The sequence below is a fragment of the Lonchura striata genome, chromosome 5 (assembly GCF_050655825.1).
Source record: "Lonchura striata isolate lonStrDom1 chromosome 5, ASM5065582v1, whole genome shotgun sequence".
Taxonomy (NCBI): Eukaryota; Metazoa; Chordata; class Aves; order Passeriformes; family Estrildidae; genus Lonchura; species Lonchura striata.
This window is the reverse complement of record NC_140707.1, coordinates 42,299,298-42,325,764: the sequence shown is the minus strand read 5'-3', so window position 1 is coordinate 42,325,764 and position 26,467 is coordinate 42,299,298. Positions and strand designations below refer to the sequence as shown.

At 35.1% G+C, this 26,467-nt stretch overlaps 1 long non-coding RNA gene across 4 annotated transcripts in view; it reads right to left on the bottom strand.

Annotated features, from left to right (window-relative positions):
* Positions 1–360: 360 nt before the first annotated feature.
* Positions 361–26,467, bottom strand: part of LOC110475252 (uncharacterized) — a 44,555-nt gene continuing 18,448 nt past the window's right edge. The window contains exons 6-10 of one of the 4 annotated variants that reach the window (XR_014955585.1): positions 23,270–23,360; positions 16,237–16,340; positions 13,956–14,062; positions 7,433–8,029; positions 362–6,082 (exon numbers count right to left, since the gene is read on the bottom strand). This is a non-coding gene — a long non-coding RNA (uncharacterized LOC110475252). Of the gene's footprint in view, positions 6,083–7,432; positions 8,030–13,955; positions 14,063–16,236; positions 16,341–23,269; positions 23,361–26,467 lie in introns of all 4 variants that reach the window. The other 3 variants (XR_014955584.1, XR_014955586.1, XR_014955583.1) reach the window with 3 other exon arrangements.

Genomic DNA, 26,467 nt, shown 5'->3' with positions numbered 1-26,467 from the left:
GTAATATTAAAAACAGTGATCATATTAGAAATTATTGTTACTATGATATTTTATTAAAATATGCAAACAATAAAACAGTGCTAAGCAGCTTAGGGCTTTGCCTAATGTTCCTGAAGCAAAACTAGACTTGTAGAGTGATCACCTTGAGAGGAACTGAACGCCTAGGCCGTAATGAAGCGATTTAAGGAAATGTAGGAAGGCTGTTTTGCGCTTTGCGGCGCCGCTCACGCTGTGGGCCGGCTGCCCCGGGCAGTCCGCGGCGCTCCCGCCGGCAGCCCGCGGCCCCGCCGGGCGCTCCGCCCGCCGCCGCCCAGCAGGGGGCGCGCCGGCTGCCCGCCCGCCCGGCCCGGCGCTTGCGGCGCGGGTTCGAGCCGGGCTGTGCGCGGCGCGCTCAAAGTGCCGTTTCCTTGCGTTTGTGAGGGACTGCTCCCTAAAACACCCCAGCCTTGCTGTGTTTGCTATGGTAGGACCTATGTTTGTCCTCTACTGTTATGGTATCGTCGCATTTTATTCATCATGAGCTATGGATTGCTCGGGCATCATAACCCTTGAATAATTTTTCTCATCCGCAATATTCAAGAAACAAACACAGTTATTTCTCACTATTAACATCTTGCAAGGGCAGTAGGTTTTTAAAATAAACAAGCTTGGCTTTGTAAAATGTAACTCAGGGTAGCATAAGATAAAGATTGCAATTCTTTTTGCGTGTGTATGATGAGAATTTTCAGATTTCAATTACAGGCTGTGGTGGCTGTGATCTCACCTGTGTTTTGTAGTCTGGGATTTCACTGACATAGAAGCCATGGAATACATTCTGGCAAACAAAGAAGCTGGCTGAGACATCTCATCTCAAACATGAGCTTTTTCTGTTAGGTCTTCAATCTCAGAAACATATAGCTATTTTGGAAAGAATCTTTGTTATTGCAGACTCAGGTAATGACTAGCAAACAAGTACACCAAAATCATGTTGCATTCAATTACATCTATTTTATTTAACAATTTTTGTTTCAAAAATTAGTGATGGTAGTATCACTTTTTGTGCTGCCGTCTATACCTTCATTCTCTTTAATTTAATATATTTATTTCTCCCTTTAATCCTTCCATGTCCTTAAATCCTTTGGTTCAGCCTAATCCTTCAAATCCTATAATTACTTAAACAAAGCATTTTAACCTTGTGGCCTTCCTGGACTCTTGCCTATTGCTTATGACATGTAGGTCTTGCTTGACTAATTATGTTTACTGATGTATTTTCTTTCCTAGGAAAATTTCATGCCACATGCAGGGCTCAGTGTCACATTATTACTGTGAGCATAGTAAAGATAGTGGCTGTCTTCCACTCTTAGACCAATGGCTTCTTTTGGCAGAATTTATAGTTGACCTTAGTGTAATCCCAAATAATTAATCCTAGTAAAGCCTAGATTTTTATAATTTTGATTTCAAGTAACTATACTCAAATTCTTTGTGTCTCTTCAAAAGTGGTTTTTCATACTGTATAAGGTTTATAACCAGTTTAATTCAGGTGTCTAAGAATGATGATACTATATTGGTTTGCCTGAGTATTTGTCTAAACACTTAATAAACACATTATATTCATTCCACTTAGAAGATTCTGAATATTAGGATGAGGATGCTTGTTTATGGTATTTATAATTTTTTTCCTGGAAGGTATTTTGTAAATAAGTAGTCATAGCTTTATTTATTTTATTTATTTTAATTTTTGAAAGAGGAATGAGTGGACCAGGGTCTGACTAAAATTAACAAGTGATTTTGTTGACAAGAATTATATTTAAAAACATAATGAAGAACAAGGAAATAAAAGGAAAGGAAGGTATTGGCAGGAAATTTAGAAAAAGCCTGCAATTTTAATGACCTACAGTACTGAAAGAAGATGCCCTGTTGACAAGGATGAAAACAAATGATAATGTCATAAGAGACTGGGTTTAGTGAGGTCCAAAAGTGCAATGGAGAAAAGAATATAAGGGCAGAAAGAGACCGAGAAGACCACAGTGGTATCAAGGAGTGCCAAATTAAGTATGTGAAAATACAGAAAACAAACACCTCGAATGTGAGTAATAGAAAAAAAATCAGCCTGAAGGAATAAATATGTGTATCTGTGAATTTTGTGTGTATTCTAAATTATTATTAAATGTTATGATTCTAGCTGAAAAACTCCACAATCCTGTTTTCAACATTAAGCACCTGTGTTAGCAAAAAGTTCTAAACTATGAATGTTTTAATGTAAATGTAGTAAGAAAGATACATTTCTTTGGAGCTAATGATAAACAGAAGGTCATGAAATCTGCAATGTTGTTCTGTGTTCAGCTGTTCTAAAGCTGTTGTGGGGTGGTACATGTGCTTATAAAGGGATGTACATTGATAGCTTGAATATTGCAAGCTCAAATAGAGGGAGACTCTCCTTGTTACTGTTTTTATGACCTGTGAGCAAAATTCTCAACCAATGTTTGAGCCACAGACTCTGGCCTTCACCTCTGTGCCTTTTATGTAGAGTTAATACATCACATATTTACCAGATGTACATGGAGTGACTTTTTTTAATATACACACATTACTTTAAACTGCCTGAGCAAACCATGGGAGCATTTATCAAAATAAGATGGGATGACTTTTAGGCACCGGAGACTTGCACATCTGGGCTTGACACGGATTTATGGTATCACCTTTTCCAGCATGTCTTGGAAAGAAGTTTTGCCTAGGAAAATATGAATTCTCTTTATAAGGCACACAAAATTCAGCTGGAAGCAACAGAATGCCCAGAAATATTTTCTCAATATGATTTCCTGGGGGAATATCTTTTCCGGAGATTGAGTAACTGAGACTAAGCTATTGAAAATAAAACTGGTTCATAAAACAATTTTATTTTTTTTAATTTAGAATAACCAAACTACTAAACTCACTTTCCCATCCCACACCAAAAAGGACATAATTGTAGGTACAAGAAGGGAGAATAAACATGGGAAGATATAGGATGTGGGAGAAAATTCATTTCTGGAGAAGAGACATTTTGAAAAGACTTGTATGGTGCAATTTGTGGAGGAGACACGTAAATTTGGATTTCCCCCCAGTGGAGTCAATGAGAGCAGAACTATCTCATGTCAAAGCTTACTAATTAACAAGGAAGATTGAGAAAAACACATTTCATGAATTCCTCAATACAATTAAAGACACTATAAAACAGCATTTAAAATGCATCTGCTGTGTAAAAAATGTGTAGGTAAAGATAATACAGGCTTTTTTTTTTTTTTTTTTTTTTTTTTTTACCAATCTACACTGTTGGAAAAATAGGGATGTTTTGGGACATGCACAGTTTTTGTGCATGTGGACCAAGTAAACAAATGTCTGTATCAGCTCAGATTTACTGCACAGTTGAGTTCACCTCTGCAGGATGTTACTGAGACAAATACCATAATATGATGTGATGCAACATAAAAGAGATCATTTAAGAAAGAAAGAAAAATATTGAAGTACTTAAAATTTAAGGGAAAATATTTTAATTGGTAGTAATGTGACAAAAATGGCAACATCTTAATACTGCTGCCAGGCCCCTTCAGACCCCTTCTTTTCTTCTTTCCTACAGCATTGTCATTTCTGATAAAAATGCTGTATATTTACTGAAAATAGCCTGATTATGACATTGCTTGTCTCTTTAAGAGAATTCATGGTGATTGCAGTGTCTTTGAGTTTGCTGTTGCTTGCATGAAATTATTACATCTGTGAAAAAAAGCTGAAAGTGAAATAAATCAATTTAAGGACCAGCCATACTTGTTCCCAATGATCAGTATTGAATTCCTGCAGCCTTTTAGTAATAATCATAATATTCATTATGCACAATGAGCACCAGTAGTCTACCACTATTAGAGCAACAGAGCATCAGCCTGATTTCTTCATTTTAGACCTGCTTCTTGATGTTAATCAGGAGTAATGCCTTAAGCAAACAAGTTCTGTGATATTTCCCTCTTTTATCTAAATATAACCTACAGGACCTTAACATGCAGAATCATCTGTGTCTATCCTGCAGCTTAATCTTGCATAATTTTCATAGCTTAATGTTGCCCTGTTTTCCCAGCTGTTTCATGTTGGTTAGATACCATCTTATGATCTTTGTTAAAGTCTGTCAGGACAAACCATCCCCCTTCTCCCCCCCACCCGCCCCCCCCCAAAAAAAAAAAAAAAAAAACCCACCGGTAATTCTTCAAGGGGTTTGGATTTGATGAGTTTTTAAACCTTTACTTTTTCCTGTGAGTTTAGGCTATGACAGCTACATTTTGCCTCTTTACTAAATGGTAAGGAGATAATAGGTTCTATTTTTACAATTTAAAATCTGGCTCTATTTTTATCCTTTCTGTGTCTGTTTATTCTTCTGCAGCTGCATTTTTCAGTATTTTCCTATTTGGCTACAGTTTGTCCATTTTGGGTTTAAAAAATTTGTATATATAACTCTTAGGCTGACATTTTTTTCTTTATATGCTTAGTTTCCGTGAGATACAGATTTGGAAGATCTGTAAAAAACAATTATTCTTCTTCCTGTCTATTTTATTGTATTTTAAAATTTTATTATATGTTTTTTATTCTGTACCTGATCCTATGTATCTGTCATCCTGATTCTCCCTGCAAATAGGAGTGGGAGAGCTGCCAAGCTTCTAAGGGGCTGTGTGGGAGCCTCCAGATGTTGTCTTCATCTTGGAGCATCCATTTATTTTGGTCTGTTGCTGTGACATTCTTTGCAACTTTCTGCACTTAACATGAAGAGTTGCCTGCTCCTCATTCAAATTTTAATATTGTGGTTTAAAGTGTGTTTAAGGGCAACAGAATTAATGAATTGCCACATTATGGGATCTCAGATGATAGCTCAGTTCTTATTTGTAATCATATTTTGCAAAATTTTCATTATTCTGAACAAACATAGTGCTGTGGCTATTGACTGAAGAAAAGCTTTGTGGACACTTCTATAACTATTTCTGGTTTTTGTAGGTTCATTTAAAAACATAAAGATTCAAAGCAGATAATTTCTGTCAGTCTTTGTTAAAAATGTGGGGCATGTTTCCCTTCAGGGTTATCTACTTCATGCTCTGGACTTCATAGGAGACAATTTTTCATAACTTAAGCAGCCATTCTCAAAATCAGATTCAAATAAATTACATGAGTTGTAATAAAACTGAAGTGGAATTAAAATATTAAATACAACCTAAAATCCTGTGGCTGAGAAAGTCCACATCCAAGTTACCAAACTAGTGTGCAGCTATTAGGCTACAAATGTGTATCCAGGCATGCAAAGAAAGGACAAGGCAAGGATTTGTTATTTTAACTGCAATACTGCAGTACAATACCCAAACAATTTCATAACTCTCTCTTCTCCTGTGCCTGTACTATTTGGTTGTTTTGCACTTACTTCAAAGTATAGACTGTTTGTTTCTGTGTCAAAAAAAAAGTGCACTCTAGTTTTGATTGTACTTTACTTCTAAGCCTGTTATTCTGCATCACTCCACATGGTGTCTTCATGGACCGTAAACCTTTAAAAATAATTCAGAGCCAATTCCCTTGGAGTCCAGCCTTTCGTTCTTCCCTTCTCTCCTGTGCATGTGTGTATTAACACACAGCTCATGTCTGACTCATTTGTGATTTGACAAGATTTAAAGCTGTTTACTATGAAGATTTGATTTTTGTTTTCATTAAGGAAGGTGATCTAGTAAGTGAGTAATTGTAAGTTGCTTTAGGGAGTTAAGTATGTTAGAAGAACATGGCTTTTGAAGGCTTTGAAGTGATTATTCTTTACTTTCTAAATATGCACATTCAGAAGCAATGTTGTTCAATCCGTTACTGTAGGTACTGTAGATTCCTGAGTAAGACAGTGGGATAGTGGAACAGCATGTGAAAAAAATCCCTCAGAAGAAAATCAGAGGAATGGAGTTTTTTCAGCCTGGAGAGAAGAAGGCTTGGGGTGATGCAGTTTCACTCCTTCAATACTTGAAAGTGCAGCTGTGTTGGAGAAGGAGGGGCTTTCTTCTTAAGCATGCATAGGGGTGGGACAAGAGTCAATAGGCACAAGTTCTTCAGAAAAGAATTCCTGTGGGCACAGGAAAGATTTTCTTCACCATGAGAACAACTAAACTCTGGAATAGGTTGCTCAGAGAAATGGTTCCTCACAAGAGTTATTAAGAGCTTGGCTTGACAGAGCCCTGGGTAACCTAATCTAGATCTCTGCTTTCAAGAGTTTAGACCAGATTATTTTAACAGCCACCTTTCAACTTGGACTATTCTATGTTTGCATGATTGTACTTGTTGTCGAATTTATAAAGTTGAATGTTGGAAATAATCTGTGTTTAAGGAGAAAATTCTAATGTTGCTTTTAGTGTGCTAGGGAATTGTTGTGATGAGGACCCAAAGCATAGTGGGTATACAATATATAGAAAGACAGAGACATAGGGAAAGACATGCAGAAAGAAGTAAAATATGTAAAAAGAGTATGTATGACCTATAAAAAATCATCCAACCTGGCAAAGTATTTCACGGGTTCCTTCTCCCATTTTGTGACAGCATCAGTTGCAATGAATGTCTTAGTTACTGAGACTGTGTTAGAGATAAGATTTTAAGACCCTTCCCAGACTTTAGAAAGCCAGAGGAGTCATGTTCTCTCTGTTACTGGAGAAAGTGTCGGTCTGCATGGGCCATCCTTTCTACTGAGAAAACTGTAAAAACTATTCCACCTGATCTTTGATGCTAATCCACCAAATGTTTTATGCTTATAAAGCAGTGAGATTTTTGGTTTTACTTTGTCAAGACAAAATTATTTTCATATGTAAGAGCTGCCTGGAGACCTGGGTCAGTTATTGTACAAGCAGACTTTTTAAAAGTAGGTAGCTAAAAGCATGACAGATAATATATTCAATTCTTGGTGTACCTTGAAATTAGAAAGTTAGGATAAGAAAGCCTGGAAGTCCTCAAAAAATAGTATATATGCAGCATTTTAAAAGATCAAGGTGAATGTACATAACAGTTTTCTCTGAATTGCTAATCATTAATAGTGATAAAAAGAAATGCCTACACTGCCTTTTTTGGTGCAGAGAAGATACTACAGAGAATGAAGCATAAAACATAAAACTGTAAGTAAAAGGGGAAAGGATATCTTTTTAAAAATCACATCGCAGAAAATTGCCAAGGACAGTTTGGAAACCTCAAAGAGCAGATGTCACTATATCTTTTATGTAGCTACTTGCTGGTGTTTTAGATCCAGAACTCTGTGTTGCGTACCTTGGTTTCCTCTCACCTTCTGAGTTTTATATTCCTTCCTGTATGGAATCACCACAGTTCCAGCAGGAAGGATGGACACGCTAGTGTCTAACAGAGGAGGCAGACCTCCAAGTCAAACCTTGTAAATAGTCTTATTACGATTGTAATAAACCATAAATTAACTTACATGCAAGACAGCACTTTTTCAGGAGGTAGAGTTTTATCTCCAGGTTTTGTTGGAATGCAAAACTAGCTGCTGCTGCTTCCAATGAAAATGTTCCCGTTTCTTTAGAGAAGAAAACCTACAGTGATGCAAAATTCTTCCCAATGCTTCTTCCTTCTTAGATACTTGTGGAATAAACTCAGAGCAAATTAGTAATTTTGTTCATCAAACTCCTGCTGGGAGCTGGAATAAAGAACTGTTCACAGTGAAATAAATGACAGGTCTTTCAGTGTTATTATTTAATAGTAGGTTGGGATTTCATGCTTGGCATCTTTCACATTACGTTTTTGAAATCTGGTCATCCGCTGGTGCAAAAGTCTATATACAAACATCTCTCATTCCTCTTCTTAAATGAATTTATATGTTCTATGTAGTGTAAAGCAATTTTAAAATGTTATTTTATATTTTTTTCTTCTTTTACCTCTTCTTTATGATATGAACAGACTTTTTTTCCAATTGCTTCAAGTTCTTGAGGATCTATGATTTAAATGTTAGAAGATTTGGGTCTGAGGCTTCATTTATTTTTCTCATACTGAGAATTTCCAGGTCAATCTTGGTAATCTAGAAATAAGGTGTAAAGGGTATGAACTGTTAATAGGTGCCACTGGTTCATAGGCATTAGACAGAGTTAAGTTTGGTGATGCTCACAGAACCATCATTCCATGACCTCAGTCTCTGAAACAAGTTGAATCTCCACTTTAGCAGAAAGAAAGTGAATCCTAAATTTGTTAAATGAATAAGTATGTAAATAAATGACTAAAGCTTTATTTATCACAGTAATTTACATTTTAGTAAATTGCAAAGGTGGTTTTTAGGATAATTTTTACAGAAATATTCTTGTAAAACATAGTTTAAAACAGTGCCCATTTTGTTTAGGTCTTGATAAAAACCCACAATAATCCTCATTAACTGACAGTTAACAGTCCAGCACCACATACATTTTGCAGTATTCAAATTCTGCTTTTCAGAGACAGTGATTAATTCCCTCATCCACCTTTTTACTCCAGCTTTCAGTACTCTCTCAGAAGCGCACAGATATGACTCATTTTCACTACAACTCTGCAAAAGGAGTCATTATCACCTTGTTTAACAAAGGGGAGACACAGATTTGAAGGACTTCGGTGATCTCAATTCAAAATAACAATTGGTGCTGTAAGTCACTCTTCAGACTCTGGTTGCCAGTTTTGCCAGCAAAAGGAAGCCAACACTAAATTCTATGAGCTACTATGGGTAGTGGTATGATTTCTCCACTGAACTTGGCATTAAACATTTCATATGTTTAAACATGACTTCCAGTATGTAATAAGCTTGCCATCTAGAACATGCTCTACTGGCAGTCTGTGAAACACTCAGTTTAATTGATTTGTCAGCATTGCACAGGAATTCATAAGTGTGATATGGGACGAGAATGAGTTCAAAGAAAAGACTAGTAGTAGTAGTAGTAGTAGTTAAAGGCTGTATCATAATGCAGTCAAAAACAATGAAAATTCAAGCAGTTCCTAATTGTTAAGTGCTTGATTCTACCCATAAATAATGCTTTTAGAATGTGTTTTTTAAATGATAATTTCTTAGCTTAAAAAAGGAACTCAAAGCCCTAGTGCTGCATCACAGTGAGGGACAAGCCAGCTGGGACTTAAAAAATATAAAGGCTATTATATTAATTTAGAATGTGCAAGTAAACTCATCTTTTCTTCCAAATAGCTTTATAGACAACTGAATACAAAACTTCAGTTTTGCAAACAGTTTTTGCTAACCTCATAAGCTCTGGAAAAATTTAACGATCAGAGTGGAACTCTTCAGATAGTGGCCAGGGAAGTAATATTTCTACAGCCTTCCTGCTTAAAAAATCTGTGCCTTTTCTTCCCCAATTCCCAATACATATACACATGTTCTGAAGAAACAGTATGGTTTGCAGAATAGAGAGATTAAGTTTTTTTACGTAAGGTTTTTATATTTTTGATGTTATAAAATCAACTATCAACTTTCTGAGTTAATATTTAAATTAAGGATTTCCAGTTCTTTCCTGTGTCTGTTCTGTGTCCTTCTCTGTTGTTCCTTTTGTGCTTATTCTAATTTGTATTTGAAATTAATAGGTCTTTCAAGGTGGGTTATTGGTATGGTTGGCCAAGTGATTGCATTTTATCCACACCATTCTTCTTATAAACTGATAAGATGTTTCTTCAAAGTAGAATGCATATCTATGATAAAATGAGGTGCACACCACATCTTAAAATTTAGTTTAAAATTTTGTTTAAAATTCTGTATATTTTCTCATATTTAATCTGCAAAATCCTAAGGAATTTTTCTGTGTGGAACAGGAATCAAAGCAATGATAAAGTCATTTTATGACATTTACTTCAGAAAGTCATAAACACTTGTTAAACTTGGCTGGTTTTACACATTAATTCACATGGGATTTCATTTGGGTTCCATGTAGCCAAAACAGATGTGTTTTAATAGCAATGAAAGTTGATTACAATTTGTTTTCTTGAACAAGCAGCTTTCATTGATGTTTTGTAGTTCAAATAAACTCTAGTGACTTGCCTCAGAGAATCTGAACACCTCTTTTGAGGCTAAAATTGTAGAAAGCATTTCTACAATCCTGAAATAATCTTTGATGTGATTTTTCAAGCAGTAACAGGTTAAAGTGACTGAAGGGGACTTTCTATGGAGAAGTTAACGAGTCTTTTCCCATTCTGCTCTCATTTACAGTCTGCCTGAAATTCTAGGAATCTTACCTGTCCAGCTACTGCTTTTTCCATAAGACAGCCCCCATTGCTACAATCAGCATGGGTTTTATAAATCTTTCTCATAATGAGATGTGTTGTTAAGTAGCAGAAATTTCTATTGTGAACTTAATGAACTTCACTGCCAAATCTGGAGAAAAGACAGGAAACAGGGAAAGAGCCAACACTTCTGACCCCATTCAATTTCTTAAATTTCATATTCTAAACAAGTTCTATGGGAATATTAGTATTTGTACTCATTAAATGAATCTTAGTGAAAATAGGAGGCTCTAATAACTGTTCATTCATTCTTTCCACTAAAATTTTAATTTCCCTAATTTGTACCTGCATGTAGGTTCAGATACAGTGAGAAATAAAGGTGCAATTTTACAACTCCTGGGTACAGTGAAGTTTGATTTTCACAGAGGTAAGGACTGTTTTAGTTTGTGTATTTTCCTATTATGGAAAGCACACCAAAACAAGAGCACCTTTAACATCATCAGAGGGGTTGCAAACAGATCTGGGTTAGTATTTTCATTCATACCAAATGGCTTTCAAAATAGACCTGATTTGGTTGTTTAGGTAATTCTTCATTTATATGGAAATTTTTGGGTCAGTAGAGAAACTACTGGCAAACTTGCTGTGAACGCTTTTGTGTCTGTACTTTCTAGTGTGTTTTGATACTCGATTTTGATGTGACAGGATATTGTTCTTTAAAAGTCCTTGGCTCTGGCTCTGTCCCTTTTGTGACCTTCAAAGAAAGTCAAAAACCCTCTTCTATGTTGGTGCTCTCCTCTACCACAAAACACAAATACTCTTTCCTGAAATATTTGCTAAAGTCCACGGGATTTACTTTTCTAGTAGCTTGCTCATGGAGAATATTTACAGGAAGCAATATGTCTCCTTTCTGTTTGATTTTCCATTCCTGAAACAAAGATTTTAGCCTCTATTTACTTCACTGAATTTTTAGATAAGCAGCATAGTTCATTCTTTGTCTAAAACCCCTTGACCTAATTTTTTTCAACTCAAGTCAGCTTATGTTTCAACACTGGCTGAAGAATATATTAAATTCTTAATGGATGTTTTCTAATATATATTGAAGTTTGTGTTTATGTATTGTATGCATTATTCTCCAACTGATTTTATAACTTACTGAAATATATGGTAGTTTTTAAATGCAAGAGAAAAGCAATTTTTTAAAACTGAGAAAATATGTAGTATTTGTATAGACATTATAATATTTGCCAAAATGTAACTTGAGCAGAATTACTCTTAACAATTAATTCCTGAATTATTTTCAAGCACAAAGTGCTTGTCTTATTCTACTGCCTTTGAATTATCACTAAAACTGTCATGCTCATGGTTAGTACAGTAAGCTTAAAAAAGTTATATCTTTACAGCTTGTTTTAATATAGGAACCTTTCATAAAATCTCTCTATATTTATTATATAAGGAGAAATTAATGTATAATGAGAAATTAATGGTGATAAGAATTTTTAACATTTTCTAAAATGCTACATATAATTTTATAATCCTAGAAAATATTTTATTTCAGAAATTCCTGTGGGACAAATATTGCAATAATCTTAATTTAAGTTTTTTAATCCCTGCCCTTTGAGCAGTTGCAAATAAAAATAGATACTGTCCTCTAGGTTATCAGTATGAAAAAGAATTCCAAGAAATTGTATATCTTTCCATTCTTGATGGCACCATGACTTACAAATTTATATTCAAAGAAATTGAATATATCATTCTGACATTCTAGTTTAATGAAACTTTTCAGATAGTATCAAAACATTTTTTTGTGAGCACACAGTTCTCTATTTGTACAGAACGATGAGTCATTTTAGCCTACTGCAATTGTAAACAAGAAGAAATTGTTCTAAGAGCACACATGCCTTCCTGCTACTGTTCATTTTAACATTTAGGACAGGGTGGAGCAGCCACAGAATTTTCACTGTCAAATCTTTTTAATTGCTGGACTTCTATCATCCATGTTTTTAGTAAAAAATGTACACCTGTGGGATGAAATAACTTTTACAAAACTGTTATTTAAACATTCTTTGTTACAAATATTTTGCTCATCTTCTGTCTTCCTTTTATTTAAAGCAACAAAGACTGACCTTAGAAAGGAAAGTATGTCTTAGTCTGCTCTAGCTGATTTAAGTAATAATACATACAGCTTTATGCTGGAAATATCTTGATAATTTGTGTTTGTTGTTTCCATTTGGTAATAAAAAGGAAAATAAATTAGAGGCTATATTCAATAAAGTTTGACATGATAAAATTTAGATTTTTAAGAACTTTTCCCCTAGATTACTCTAAAGAACCCAGTTTTTATTACCATACAACTTCACAGTGGGTTTGAAGTGAAAGATTTATAAAGCTCTGTTGTTAAGAAGGCATGTAAATCAATATCTAACCTTAATTAGTCTTGGTTTCCCTACTTTGAATGGTCCTTTGACATTCTGGTGAGTAACCTGGTGTATACCTGTGATCTTGGCCAAAATCATGCAGAAAATAAACAGTTGAGCTATATATGAAATTCAGAAAGCTGAATTGTTTCAGCTTTGTTCAAGCCCTATTCTCTCTGGACTGCTTTGAAATTATTTGGGAAAATACTTATGGAATTTTGGCTGAGATGTGTGCTGCGGTATCAAACAGGAAAACCTCTGTCTATCATGGAAAACATTTCTGCATGACTGCTCTGCACCCTATGCAGTAATTTAAACTCTGTACTTATCCATAGCACTCATAAAATACAAAGAACAGATATTTTCTCTTGACATCCTACCATTTTTGATGATCTGGAAAAAAAATTGTCAAATTAAAAATAGATTATCACATTTAGATACTATTTTCTGATTTTGTTCCAAACAGAGGTCCCACAGTATTATTGAAGGTTAAATCTGAGCAAATTTTTACATTGGCTGATGGTCAAAATGCAGGATTAATGCTGCTTGCTCAACAGTCTTAGTGAGAATGATTTTTATCTTGTAGTAATTGGATAAATACAATTTTTTCATAGACTGAGGAAAGTTTAATTTTAGCACTGTTATTATCTATAAAAAAATAATTCCCTAAATGTTGCACTTAATCATTTGCTAGTTAATGGGATGTTCAGCAATTCTGTTACTGGTTGCAATATTTAGTCAAAATCATCTCCTAATGTAAAGACATTCAGAAGGTTTTTTTTTCTCTTGACTTTGTGAAATGTGAGAGATGAGGAGTGGGTAAAGATTAAGACAGCAGTTGCTTTCTGCAAACACTTTTGATGGGGTCATGGGACCTGCAGCTTACAGGGTTCTGTTCCAGCTCCTGGATGGCATTGGAAGAGTATGAGTTATTTACTCCTCAGGAATAATGCATACCATCACACTGCAGGGTACTGTATTTCAAGTGCTGTTTTATGACAAGATACTTGATAACAAAAAATGCACTAATATTCTAAAAATTCTTATTTTTATGAATAAACAGGTATTCTAAATTGTTTTTTTTTAAATTTTTAACCTCAGTTGAGAACTGAACAAAAACATTTACTATCTAGATTATTTGCAAAACAGATCTAGACATCTGATACTGAATGTGCTTTTTATAAACTATTTTGTTTCCTTTGAGGAGGTTCTAATGCGAGATATTGCACAGAAGAGAATTGTGAGGGCTCTACTTGATTACAGAGAGTGTGGTGAGTCCTTCATGTTTCCACACTTCATATTTTTGGAGTCTTTCATCTTTAGCCAAAGTCTGAAAGTTCTACTCACATCTCTCTTAAAAATCCTGGGAGGAGAGGTGGGCATAATTCCAGCATCCCTTCTAATCATACCTCAATGTAATCTCTTGTAACATCAAAGCAGTTGGAGGATGATGACTGGGAGAAAAAAAAAAGAAAAAAAAAAAGAGTCAGCTAAAGTTCAATCTCTGAATAGGCTGTGTTTGCCTTTAGATTTGTGTGTGAGGAGGAAGCGGGGGGTGGTGTCAAACTAATCACATAGAAAACTTGGCTTTTCCTGAAATAAGGTTCATATATGCCTGGATAATGAATTTTTAAATAACTATTTGCTTTCATTAATGTAAGGGGAAACAGTTCATGAAGGAATTCAAGCTAGTGATTTTTAGCCTTTAAATATCAGACACCTGAGTTTCATTTCTAGAAGCAATGTCCAACATGCTATGTGGCACTTTTAGACAAATTTGCAGCTGATAAATCACTTGTATTGCATCTCTGGGATCCAAGTATGGACTGCATATATATAATTGATTTGCAGAACTAGAAAAAACCAACACCAGATGTCACTTGTTCTAACACTTGAAAATCAGTCGCAAACCATTTGCTTCTCCAGCTAGGGCATGTAGGAGAGGACATTACTGCTTGAAAAAGGCAGTAAGCATTAATTAAAGTCCCTCTTAAGAAACAGTCAATGAATGCTGGGACTATAAGAGCATAGACTTCTCCTCATATCTATTCTGTGCACTCTGGTGAATTATTTACACAAATTCTGCTGTTTTTGCAGAAAACTTGTAACAAAGTCATCACTTCTAGTGCTTCAAATCCTGTAAAATATTTTCTGCTGCACATACCTTGGGTTTTTGTTGATTTCTTGAAAAGAACATGCCCATTAGAATGTAATAAAATATTTTCTTATTGATTATATCCCAATAAAGTGCTTTCTAGCTTGGACTCTTGTCTACATGATTGTTACTTTGTCAGATAGTCTTTTACTGAGGTATCTTGATCAGTACCACAGCTAGTGTTCCTGGATATCTGGTTACTTATACATTCTTTATCCAGGGAAAGGTCTTGGGTTCAAATTCTGATCCTCCTGATGATAGCTATTCTTATAAAAACTTTTTACCCTTTTCTATCTATAAATCTTGGACAGTGGAAAATGTCAGCAATACTGGAGTAAGAATCAGTTTGGATGTACTAAGAATGAGATATTTTACTCTGTATTTTACTGTAACAATCCACAGACAGACAGTTTTGCATTGCAGCAATTGAACTGAAATTTATTTAAAAACTTGAGCATGAACACCTTCACCAAGTTTTGTTTCTCTATTAGAATGTAGCATCTGTGACTGAAAAACAGCTATAAATTTCCTGTTTATTATCTGCAAAGTTATTTGCATGTACCTGAAATAAGGTTCATTTATGCCTGGATAGTAACACTTTCAATAACTGTCTTCATTAATGTGAGGGGTGTAGGAGCCTGAGAAACCTGGTGTAGTTGAAGATATCCTTGCTCATTGCAGAAGGGTTGGACTAGATGGTCTTCAAATGTCCCTTCCAGTCCAAACTATTCTGTGATTCTATGGTTTTCTGCAGACGTTCTTCATATGGAGCAATAATAAAATACAAAATGTCATTTCTGGGTGAGATGTTAACAAGAAAATTCTTTATTCAATTTGTATGGCTATAAAAGCCTTCATAGATAATGTGAAACAGAGTAACAGAAATTTAGTCTTCAGCAAAAGGAATGGATACAATTTTTGAATTCTAACTTACCTAGAAAGCCACAGAATCAAGAGTATGGTTTAATTGAAAAAATAAGTTTTTTGATCCCATCTTACCTGGGTCTTAATCCATAAGAAATTGAATTAACATCAACTTTGAAATTAAATCCAGCAAGAAGAGTGAAACTAAGAATGTACATAACAAAATGCATCTATGTAAATATGTATATATACACACATATATGTATATGTATATATGTGTAAAGTAGTAGATTTTCACATCCTTCACTGAGTTAAAAGAGGAAGAAATAGGAAAATATTTTTGAGGGAAAAAATCAATAAATCTTGTTCACTCTGAAGAGATATAAAAATTTGAGATCCTTTTGAAAAATTGAAACCATTTTTGAATGTGAACTCACTTGCATGTCCCAAAGTTGCTTTTTGTAGATGGAAATTTTTATTAAGTAATCCTTTCACAACTTCTATATACATTTAAGGTTCACCTGCGCTCAAAATACCTATGAGTTTGGGTACCTGTATGTGATTTCTGGTATTTCCAGTTCAGCAAAAGAAAGTGAAAAATTAGGTTACATTTATGCTTTAGGCTATAGTGATGGTAAGTAGAAAAGCACTCTTTGAAGTATCAGAGGTTCAAGCTTACAATCCAAGTTTCTTGATTTCAGGTTGTAAATTGACTAGAAGATTGAAGAATAGAAAAAAATTTTATTACTCTATGTTAGTCATTGTGGGAATATGATTCTTATATTGTGAGTTTATTTTCTGTGATATTTAAATGCTATTAAATAAGCCTGATATTCCAGTATTATTAAGACTTCAAAACTGTAATATTTTTTTTGTTAAAACTCTAAAAAATTCTAAATGCTCCTTCCCCAAACAAAGCAGCATCTGCTAATTTCTTTTAGCAATGATGCAGTGAATCCAAAAATCCTTTTCTGACACAAGGAGATGGAGTGAAAGTTTGGAAATTTCTTAATAGAGCTCACAGACCTAGTTTAAAATTGAAAAATATAATTTTCCTACTATCTCTATTTAAATCAATGTGGAAAAAAGTTTAACTTTTGGGCAGATGAACTTATGCCTCACCACATATAATTCATTCACTATGATTTCATTGTTTCTTTCCTCCCTCATATACGACGAGATGATCATACCAACTTGTTCCAGTGTTTATATGAACTTGTCGATCTGGACTTTCTAGGAAATAGAACAGTGTTATTCTTCCTTGTGGGTAAACACATAATGCGTGATAAGGAAACATGCTTGCAGATATGGATTTATGAGGGAAATTTCTTTTTCATGTAAGACAGTTGAAGCAAAACAATCTCCGAGCCAATCTGAAAAGTTTTCAAGCCCAACCAACACAGCTGCACATTATCCTTGTAATCAGTACCAAGAAAAGTGGCTCTGTGGCTTGGATAACATCAAATTTTAATTCTGTGAGGGTGCTTTGACTGTGAAAGTGAGTCTGTATGCTTAGCTGGGCATCTGTCCAGCTATTTAATTCATGAAGTGGCCTTCTCTCTAGTTCAGGTAAGGTGCTCTAATGACTTGGTTGGCACGGGATGTGTGCAGTCTCAACCAAAAAGTTCCAGTATTCTGAGACTTGATTTTTTGCCTTTGAATAGCAATTGAAACATACCTCCTATTAAATAACCTTCTGTACATTCCTCTCACTGCAGTGCTGTGTTACTTAACAAACTAAACTCATGACATCACTTGGTGAGTTAAAGGTACTCAGCAGCAAACTGTTCAGGAAATACTCAGACTATTGCAGAATCAGGCCTCTAATTACAAACTTATGTGCAGTGTTCTGGTTCATTTCTGTTACTGATGTCCCATTTCAGTGGCAAACTTTTTTTTTCTCAGTAATCCACCTCTGGGACTCTAAATAATCTCCAAGGACAAAGATGGCTACTACAGAATGTGAGCCAAGGTTCCATAGTTGAATCTCACATGCAACTAATAGTATAAGGTTGTGACAGAAGTAATGTCTCTCTAGTAAAATGTTATTGTTTTCTCTATCTATAGGGGAAAAAAAGATTAGAACTTCATTTTTATGCTACTCTGCAGCATAATGGGCCTGACATTTTAGAGATCAACAGACAGCCTTTTGGGCTGTTTTCTTGCACAGAAACCAAGTTTTTTGATGGTTGGACACAATATTCTTTTTTAAACTAAAATTCTGGATAAAATAATTACCAAATTGTTGGTACTTTTACGAGACACTTTCTAAAGAAGCATAAGAGACTGATACAAATTGACTTGCCATCTCTAGAATGCCTACTCCAGAAGTTAGAAACGCTGTATAACTAAATAACGTGAATTTTAAAATCAGTAAATAATGCATTATTGTTTTGACATAGGAAGATAGAGCAATTACTAATTATCTTCAACTGCAGTTTTTCTGTGGGACCAACCAGCAATAGGACTGTGACTTTCCTTTTGGCTTCCTTCAGAACTATACCAGCCTTATCTCTTGCTGACTATGATTTCTGGTGTAAATCTTCTAGTCTATGCACCAAAAAGAGCAACCAAAGGCTCTCTACATTCTCCATATAATCCTGGTCTCATTTAAATTTGCATAGGATTCTGTTTTAAAATTGGTAATACGACTAGAGATACTGTGGCCTCTTGTGATGTTTGTAGAAACAAGAAAGAAGCTTGTTATGGAATGCCATGTTTGCTTCTATAAACCCAGTATTTACACACCCTTTAAGGCTTAGTAGAAAACTGTGAACATGGGCAGTCCATACATCTATATGATTGTCCTTTGATACCTCTGAAACTCCACCAAATTCTTATATCCTTTTTCAGAGTAGTCCATTATTGTCTATGTATATATTCATTTTTCAAGACCTTGCCTAGAGTGGGCTTAGTTCATGTGGATGGAGGCTGCATTTGATTCTGTTAATGTGAATAATAGAAACTGAGTGTTCTGTGGATAAAAATAGCATTTGAAAACTATCTTTATCTCTTTTCCATTCTGCTTCTCTTGTAAACAAATATTTAGAAGCAGAACTGCTAATAATATAAATATGTACTCCTGGTACTAATTTTTTACTCATAGTTAGGATGCAGAAAGTACTTCAGTAAAGACTCCAACCAAGATGGTGCAAATATTAATTAGTCAGTTCCCATTATATGCTGCTGAAGTACCAATGGCTCTGCATGTATATTGAAATACAGATGGATCTGCTAAAAGTCTTACAGCAGCTGAAGAACAGCATGACTTCAAGAATGCTTTTAATTATGTTTTCCCCAGTATGTTCCTCTGTCATGATTCTAGAAGGATGCTACAAAATACTGTGCAAAAAAGTTATCCTGAATCCTTTCCTTGAAACTGATTCTTCAAGCTCCTGTTGGAAACTATTAGAAGTTTCAAATTTTTGTATTGCTTCCATTATGACATGTTATTTTGCTACATTTATACACACAAAGAGAAGGACACAACCCTTCCTCTGGTTCAGTCTATCCCTGTTTTAGGAGATTTCATTTGATTTTTTAAATGCTTCAATAAGGAACAGCTGTAGATAAGAGAAACAAAAATATCTCTGAAAATAAATAAAAATGTGTTTTGGCAACCTTTTCTTTAGAAAAGTAAAAATGTTTCAGAGGTAGATTCTAGTTCATGGAACAGATCTTCTTTTGCTTTGTAGCTGCGAATCCTGTCAGTTCATACTGCAAAAAGTAAACAGAGTAACTCAGAAGAGTGTTCCTGTCTTTTCTTAGCTTACTAGGAAAGAAGGTCTGTCCGGCTTCTGCCTTTTAATCACTGCATTTTTTATGTGTCAGAGTGAATTAACTTTAGTTAGCTATACCACAGTGCAAATCAAATATTGTGTCTGATTGCTTGGCAAATGTTAGGTCAATTATTTTCAATTTTTTTTTAATATATCAAGTGTCTACTTGATATGCATCTGTCCATAATCCTAAAAAATCTTTCATTTTAATATAGGAACTTTATATCTAGAAGGGTTACCCTCACTGCTTCCTTTCATTAAAATCACTTACCCCCATGGACATTGAACAGTCTGTTTTCCTGCATGTTGTGTTTGCTGGTGAACCAACAATCTGTACCACTTCATATCTCTCACTTAAGCTTTAGAGTTTTTGCAAATGAGCCATAAAAAACCCCGTAACAGGAATATGGGACAAAATGACACTTACACACACATGAAGCCAAGCTTCAAGTGCTACCTTTCTGTCCTAGCAAATATCCCACCTATCTAATATATGACACTCCTGCTGTTACCCAGCTTCTTGCAAGCTACATTTAAAAATGACCCCTTTTTTATTGCCACAGAAGCCTTGCATTTAAATCCCAGTGAAATGTCAATCTGTTGAGGATATAGGCTACAGGTTTATTCAGCTTCATATTAAGCCCATAGTTATTCTAAATAAACTTTCAGTTAAAAACACTGAACACGTATTTTTGTCTGATAGGCCATCTTTAGATAATTATAACTATATTACTACATAGCGTGACTGTAATTTAATAACATTACACCTTGTTGCAGTTATCTATCTCTATTTGTTCCTTTGAATGAACAAAAAGTCTAAATTTAAATATTAGATTTTCTGGTATTTCTGTTTTAAAGGGCTAGAGAAAAACTAGACCAGAAATTTTATTTAACGTATTTGGTTCTTTTTACAGATAGATTGGATTGACAAATTAAAGATGATTTTTAAGTCACATGTTATTGTCTAATTTAAATGTCATGCAAGTCCTGATAGTCTTTCTGGCTTCCTAGTAAGTAAGTAGGTAGGGGTTTTCATTTTTGCAGTGTCTTTCATCCCAGAGAATTTTAAAAACTAGATTAATTCACACAACAAGCCCTTGAATCTAGCTGCCGAGAGCTTTGATAGCAGAGTGTGAGTGCAGTTAAAATAGGAGGATTAACTCTTTCACCAAATAGAGCATCCCTTTACAAACTGAATGCACATAACTCATAAAGTATAATTAAAAATGCTGAAAGTAATAAGGTTAAAGGACTAAATTTACTGAGTATCCTTTGATGTGACAGCCCAGGTTTTATGTATTTCATCCTGGATTGTATCCAGTGTCAAAGTGCACTTACATGCAACAGTATATCTTGCAACTGAGCTAAAATTCTTGGTGTCTAAAACACAAACCAACAATATATAATTTGGAAAAAAAAGATAGTGAGACAAAGAAGGGATGTTTGGAAAAGGAACAAACTGGAACACAGGAATAAACAAATGTAGCAAAACCAATGAAAATGTCAGCATTTTCCTGAAGTGATCATGCTGAAGGTCCAATGACCTCTCAAGCAACTAGTATGAATTTTGTGTATGCATATGCATGATCCGACTCACCTAAATGCAGATATGGAATTAAATTTTCCATTATGAATCTTGCTTGGTTGACCCACATGTAAAAATAAGTAGATCCTAATTGTGTACAATTCTGTCTAGGAGGCTCCTGGGACATTTTAGAGCATAAATAATACTTTTATCTGAAAATGATACAAGTTCAGACAGCTGTGTGTAAAGGCTCCCAGTCTATTCCTAAGAGAGGAATAAAAGTAAGAGCAGTTGCTTGTGATTTATTAGTGATACTGTTGGTAAATTAGAGGTTGCAGCAATAAGAGATGGTATATATTTTAGAAGATATAGGCCGGGGCACATAAATAAGAAAACTGTTTGGAGTGAAAGAGTAAACAGTTTTATTACAGCTATGAATCTCACTCAGTGATAGTTGATATATGGCCACAAAAGTTGTTTTTAAGAGACAGAGTGCTAGGAATGATCTTTGGCTATTTTCAAGAAATTCCACAGCTGTTTGATTTCCATGTAAACAACTCATTAAAGATGAATTGCAAGACTGTCGCTTTTATGATACCTCAAGACTGACAAAATTCAGAGCCTTCGATGTCTATAGCACATGGAACAAACAATGGCAGAAAATTGAAATTGTGGAATAGAATTAGAAAAGGTAATATGTCTTAGCTTTACTGAGGTATAGCTTTTCCTTCAATGCCTGCAGAAGACGCTGTCTATTTATTGTCTGCTGTTACACTTGCCCAACGGAGCAGAAACATCTAGCTTAGTACTGCAAAACAATCCAAAATGGTGCAAGTCTTCATTTTTTGAGCTTTGGGAATGAGTCCATACATTTTAATTTTCAAAGAAAAAATGTGACATTTACAAAATAAGCACTTTAGATTAAACTCTATTAGTCCCTTTACTTCACCTTCTAAATCTGGTAGAGGTGTCACACACATATGGAAGGCCCATTTCTCATATTGCCTGGGTAGCACATCTCTAAAGTGCCTTGGAAACAGGATCTTCGAATGTATTTCAGTATTCCTTGTTCTCTTTGCAGAGGCTGCCAGCCAGTCTAAAAGTAATGCCAGCTGAGGATGCTACATTTTGGATAGTTTTTTGCTTGTCTCCACAAACAAAATAATTGTACATTGATTTGTTTATATTTTGCTATGTCAAACTTGTAACAAGTCATGCCATTGTAATGGAGTGGAGATGTCACCTTCATTTCTCACCTACAAGAAGTTGCTGCCTCAGATATATGAGGCTTTCTGTTCCTTCTGTTTTTACTTAGATGGTCTTTGGCTGAAAGGTTGCAATACAGGATGAAACCACAGAACCCTTGTTTTTAGCTGAAAAGAAAACATTTCCATGAATAGATGAGACTCATACCCTCAAGGTCACTGTTTTGGCAAAGGATGTTTTGAAAGAAATATGTGAGAAACTATGCTAATTCTAAATAAAAAAACAGGAAATGTATAAATTTATTAAATTTCTTAAATACTGCCATTTAAAAAATATAATCTTTGAAAAAGGAGACTAAGAATATTCTGGACTGGAAGCAAACTTAGCCATAGTTTGGAAGAAAAAAAAATTCAAAGAGATTTGAACCACTAAATTAGAAAGACACAAAAGAAAGCAAAACTACAAATAGCTCTGGCAGCACCCTATGTGTGGATTTTGTGGGACATAAGGCCTTCTGAACACACCTTTTGGAAGGCAGCTGAAGCTTCTCTCACTTTCCAACATTTGTTCTTTAGCTCAGAAATACTACAGACTAGTAAAGTATTTCCTTCAAGACAATTGCTCAGCCAATTTGTCCTCTTTGTCTGGTGCTGAAAAGGTTCTATCTAGTCTGTACTGCCTGGTTTGGTATTACATTTTTGACTTCTGAACTAGATTTTTCAGTCTGCAGTCTGATCACTTTAGCAGAGCTTATTTTGTGAAACTAGCATTTTTATGCCTCTTTTGGGCAGCAGAATTTTTCACTTCCTAGACTCTGAACTGCCCTTCAAGCTTCCTTTAAATGTTCTTGGCATTGAAAGCGTGAAGATCAATTGATGATTTTTTGACAAATAATAAATAATCAATTTTAAAGAAAAGACTTCAAGAAAGTGAGAATGTTTCTTTCTGACAAACTATATGAGCAAGTATTTATATCCTTTTCCTAACTTTTGTGTACTTATCAGTTGGCCACATGGTGGCCTAAGGACAGGGACTAGCCTTTTGTGATTTTTTTTTAATGTGTGTGCTTGTTTGCATGCACAAATGTGTATTTTTGTCTTTATATCTGTGTAAGTAATAGAAGCATACTTACCATCTCTCCTTATAGTAGATCTCAAAGGGTATTACAAGGCTTCAGTCCTCTCCTGGTAAATCTGCAGCCTCACTAAGACTTTTAACAATGTCTATACAAGTAGAATAAGACAGAACAGTTAGGTCTGGGACCACAAAATTATTATACTTAAAACAGTCACATAACATATATCTTTTATATAGCACATGAATGCATGTCCACTTTGCATCTTACTGCAGTACACAACTTTGGTCTCATCTGTGAAGCAGATATGTCCCTGGAAGATTTTCGAGATTCTTTTTTCCTTTGGGACAACATTACTTATGATCTGTGGTTCATTTACATTTACTTCATAGATTCTGCTTTTTAGTTCCTTCAGAGATCATTCCTAAAGCTTCTGTCAAATGCTGAGATCAATTCTATGCATGCTGGGGAGGCAAGATACTGGAACTGCGATCTACTGTTGTACGTGAAAGGAGAATTTAATTTCAACTGAAGAGCTTGTCAGTGCCATTGAAAACCAGGTTTGTGAAATAATATCAGTTGCACCTATATGTATTCTTTAATATTTAGAATGTAATTTAAGCTGAAAGCAATGTCAAAATTATCAGAAGTTTTTATCCATCAGACAGGGAGAGACTCATTCCCTATAGATAGGTTTCTCAGTTTTGTTGGCTTTGTACAGGTGTGCATGAAAGAGATATTCTCTAACCTTTTCCAAGTTGCATCTTGCAGCCTGATTTATAAATGGGATGATTTTTCTTCATGTAAACTTGTGCTAAGTCAGTACATCCACAAAATCATTGTTAGAAATGCCTCTCTACTATGTCTACCTGAAATAGAGAAAAGTCAGTTCCAAGTTTTCCGTAAGATAAAGCTTAATGCTACTCCAGTTGCTTGTCTATATCTTCGCTGACTGAAAATAAGCTTTACTAGATAATTTTGGTCAAAATGCAAGAGAAATTCTTTTATACTAGCTGTAGTAGTTCTTTTGAAGTGACTGGCTGAAAATAATGAAAGATTTTATTCTGAAAGCAATTAAAAATATTTTATATGTATAACATTTAAAATTAAGATTCTTCGTGAGAAGTACATTTCTCTCTCAGGAATTTCATAAAGGTGCAAAGAGAGAAATGAAAGAGAAAACAATTTCTATTTCTGCTCCTTGTTTTTCTCATGTGGAATGTGTTTGGAGAATTGTTTACCTGGAGTGATTGCTTGATTGTATTCTGGTGAGGATTATTTGAGCCTGATGGCCAGACCAATCCACCTGTGTCTGGACTCTCGTGAGGGTCACGAGTTGTGTTAGTTAGAACAAGTAGGTTTGTAGTTTTTAGTATCTTTCTTTATATAGTATATTAATGTATTTTGGCATAATTATAATAAAGAAATCATTCAACCTTCTAAATTGAGTCAGACGCCATCATCTCTTCCCTTCGGGTTTGCCTGCATTCACAACAATTTTTGGTCACACTAGATAGTTTAGTTATTTCTACCCAGGTTCAGTCATACCAAGTAAATAGATTTATCTCTGTGCATCTGTGCAAACTCAAGTACACGGAGTTCTCATAACATTCCTTTCTGATAAGCCATGCACTACTATCTCAAGACCATTTCTTGACAATAGGTAGGCATTCAGCTTTTGTTTCTCCTGCAAGTTTATCGCATGCTTATTATTGGCCAGACTTGGCTCCCTAAGTGATTCTGCTCTTCCTAGGTGAGTGTCTAAGGAAAAATCTATTTATAATGTGACACTTGAGCTATGTAGTAAAAAACCCACTGGGAACTTATATCTTTTTGTAATGTATCCTTGCGAATTTAGCATTGTTGTGAAACTATCTGAGAAGCCGTGGTAATGGAAATGTTAACAGAAACCAGACAGTAATGTTTAGAGAGCTATTATGAACTTCAGCTTCTGTTCACACAGTTCTCAGAAAAAACAAAACTTTTAGTTGCTGAAACTGCAGTCTGAAGGGGGTGAATGTTTACCAGATTCTTTGTTACCAGCCAAAGAATCCACAGAAAATATATTCCATCATATGTTTACATAGCAAATCACATCCACATACAAATGCTTTCATCAGTTAACTTCACTGGAGACGCTCAGCTGAAAAAGCTTATACTAAAGCATATTGAAGTCAGTGGAAATTTTCACAGGGACTGCTGTAGATTTTCTTTCAAGTTCTAACTCTGCTTTTAGCAGCTGAATTCAAGAAGTAACTCCGTAAGTTGTAAGCTCACAGCACACTGTAATCTGTGCCAGGACCAGTCTTGTGACATGATTATTCATTAATATACTGCAGTAAAATAGTGGTGAATATTGCGCATGTCTATAGATAAAATCTTATGAAATTTGCATTCCCTGTAGAATAAGTCTAAACTACTTCATAGACATGAAAATTCCTCTTTATATGCACAGATTCTCCTGCTGAGAAGGGATAGTCTGAGTTGGCTTCAAAAGACATACAGATCATTATACCAGGCCTGTGACAATTTCTTATATAAAGATATTGCTGAAGTCTACTATACAAGGGAAAACAATGTAAATGGTTAGGGTAGGGTATGGCCTGCAGTTCAGCTCCTATGTCTCTTCTATATTTTAGCTGAGTCTGGTTTGGTATGGCAATTTGAACAAGGAAATGCTTCATCCATAGTGAATTGCTTTTCATAGTGAAAAGCAGCCTCTGTACAATTCCATGATGTGTATTTCTTGCATTTCTCTGTAGGGAACTTGAAAGTTTAGGGTTTTTTCCAGTTTGAGCCATGAGTATTTTGCCACATGAATGTGACAAAAGCTAGGTTTTGAGAAGTGAATATTACTATTGGATGAGATTGCTAAGGACTGTCATTTTAAGTCTACAAAAATTGTAGAATCATATAAAGATTTGGATTGGAAGAGACCTTTAAGGATAATCTAGTTCCACCCCACTTTCCATGGCCAGGGACATCTTCCACTAGGCCACATTTCTCAAAACCCTTCCAACCTGGCCTTGAACACTACCAGGGACAGGGCATCCACAGCTTCTCTGGGCAACCTGTTCCAATGTATGTAATACATATCCTTCTCTCTGATGACTAAATGTGTAAAGGCAGATTGCTTGGATATGCACATCAGGGCAATTCAGACAAGAGAAAGTTAACAGAAAGTGTTGAGGGCTGTTGGGTGACCCAGACAGCTAGTGGTGTTACTGGGCTGCCATCTATTCGCTGATCCTGTTA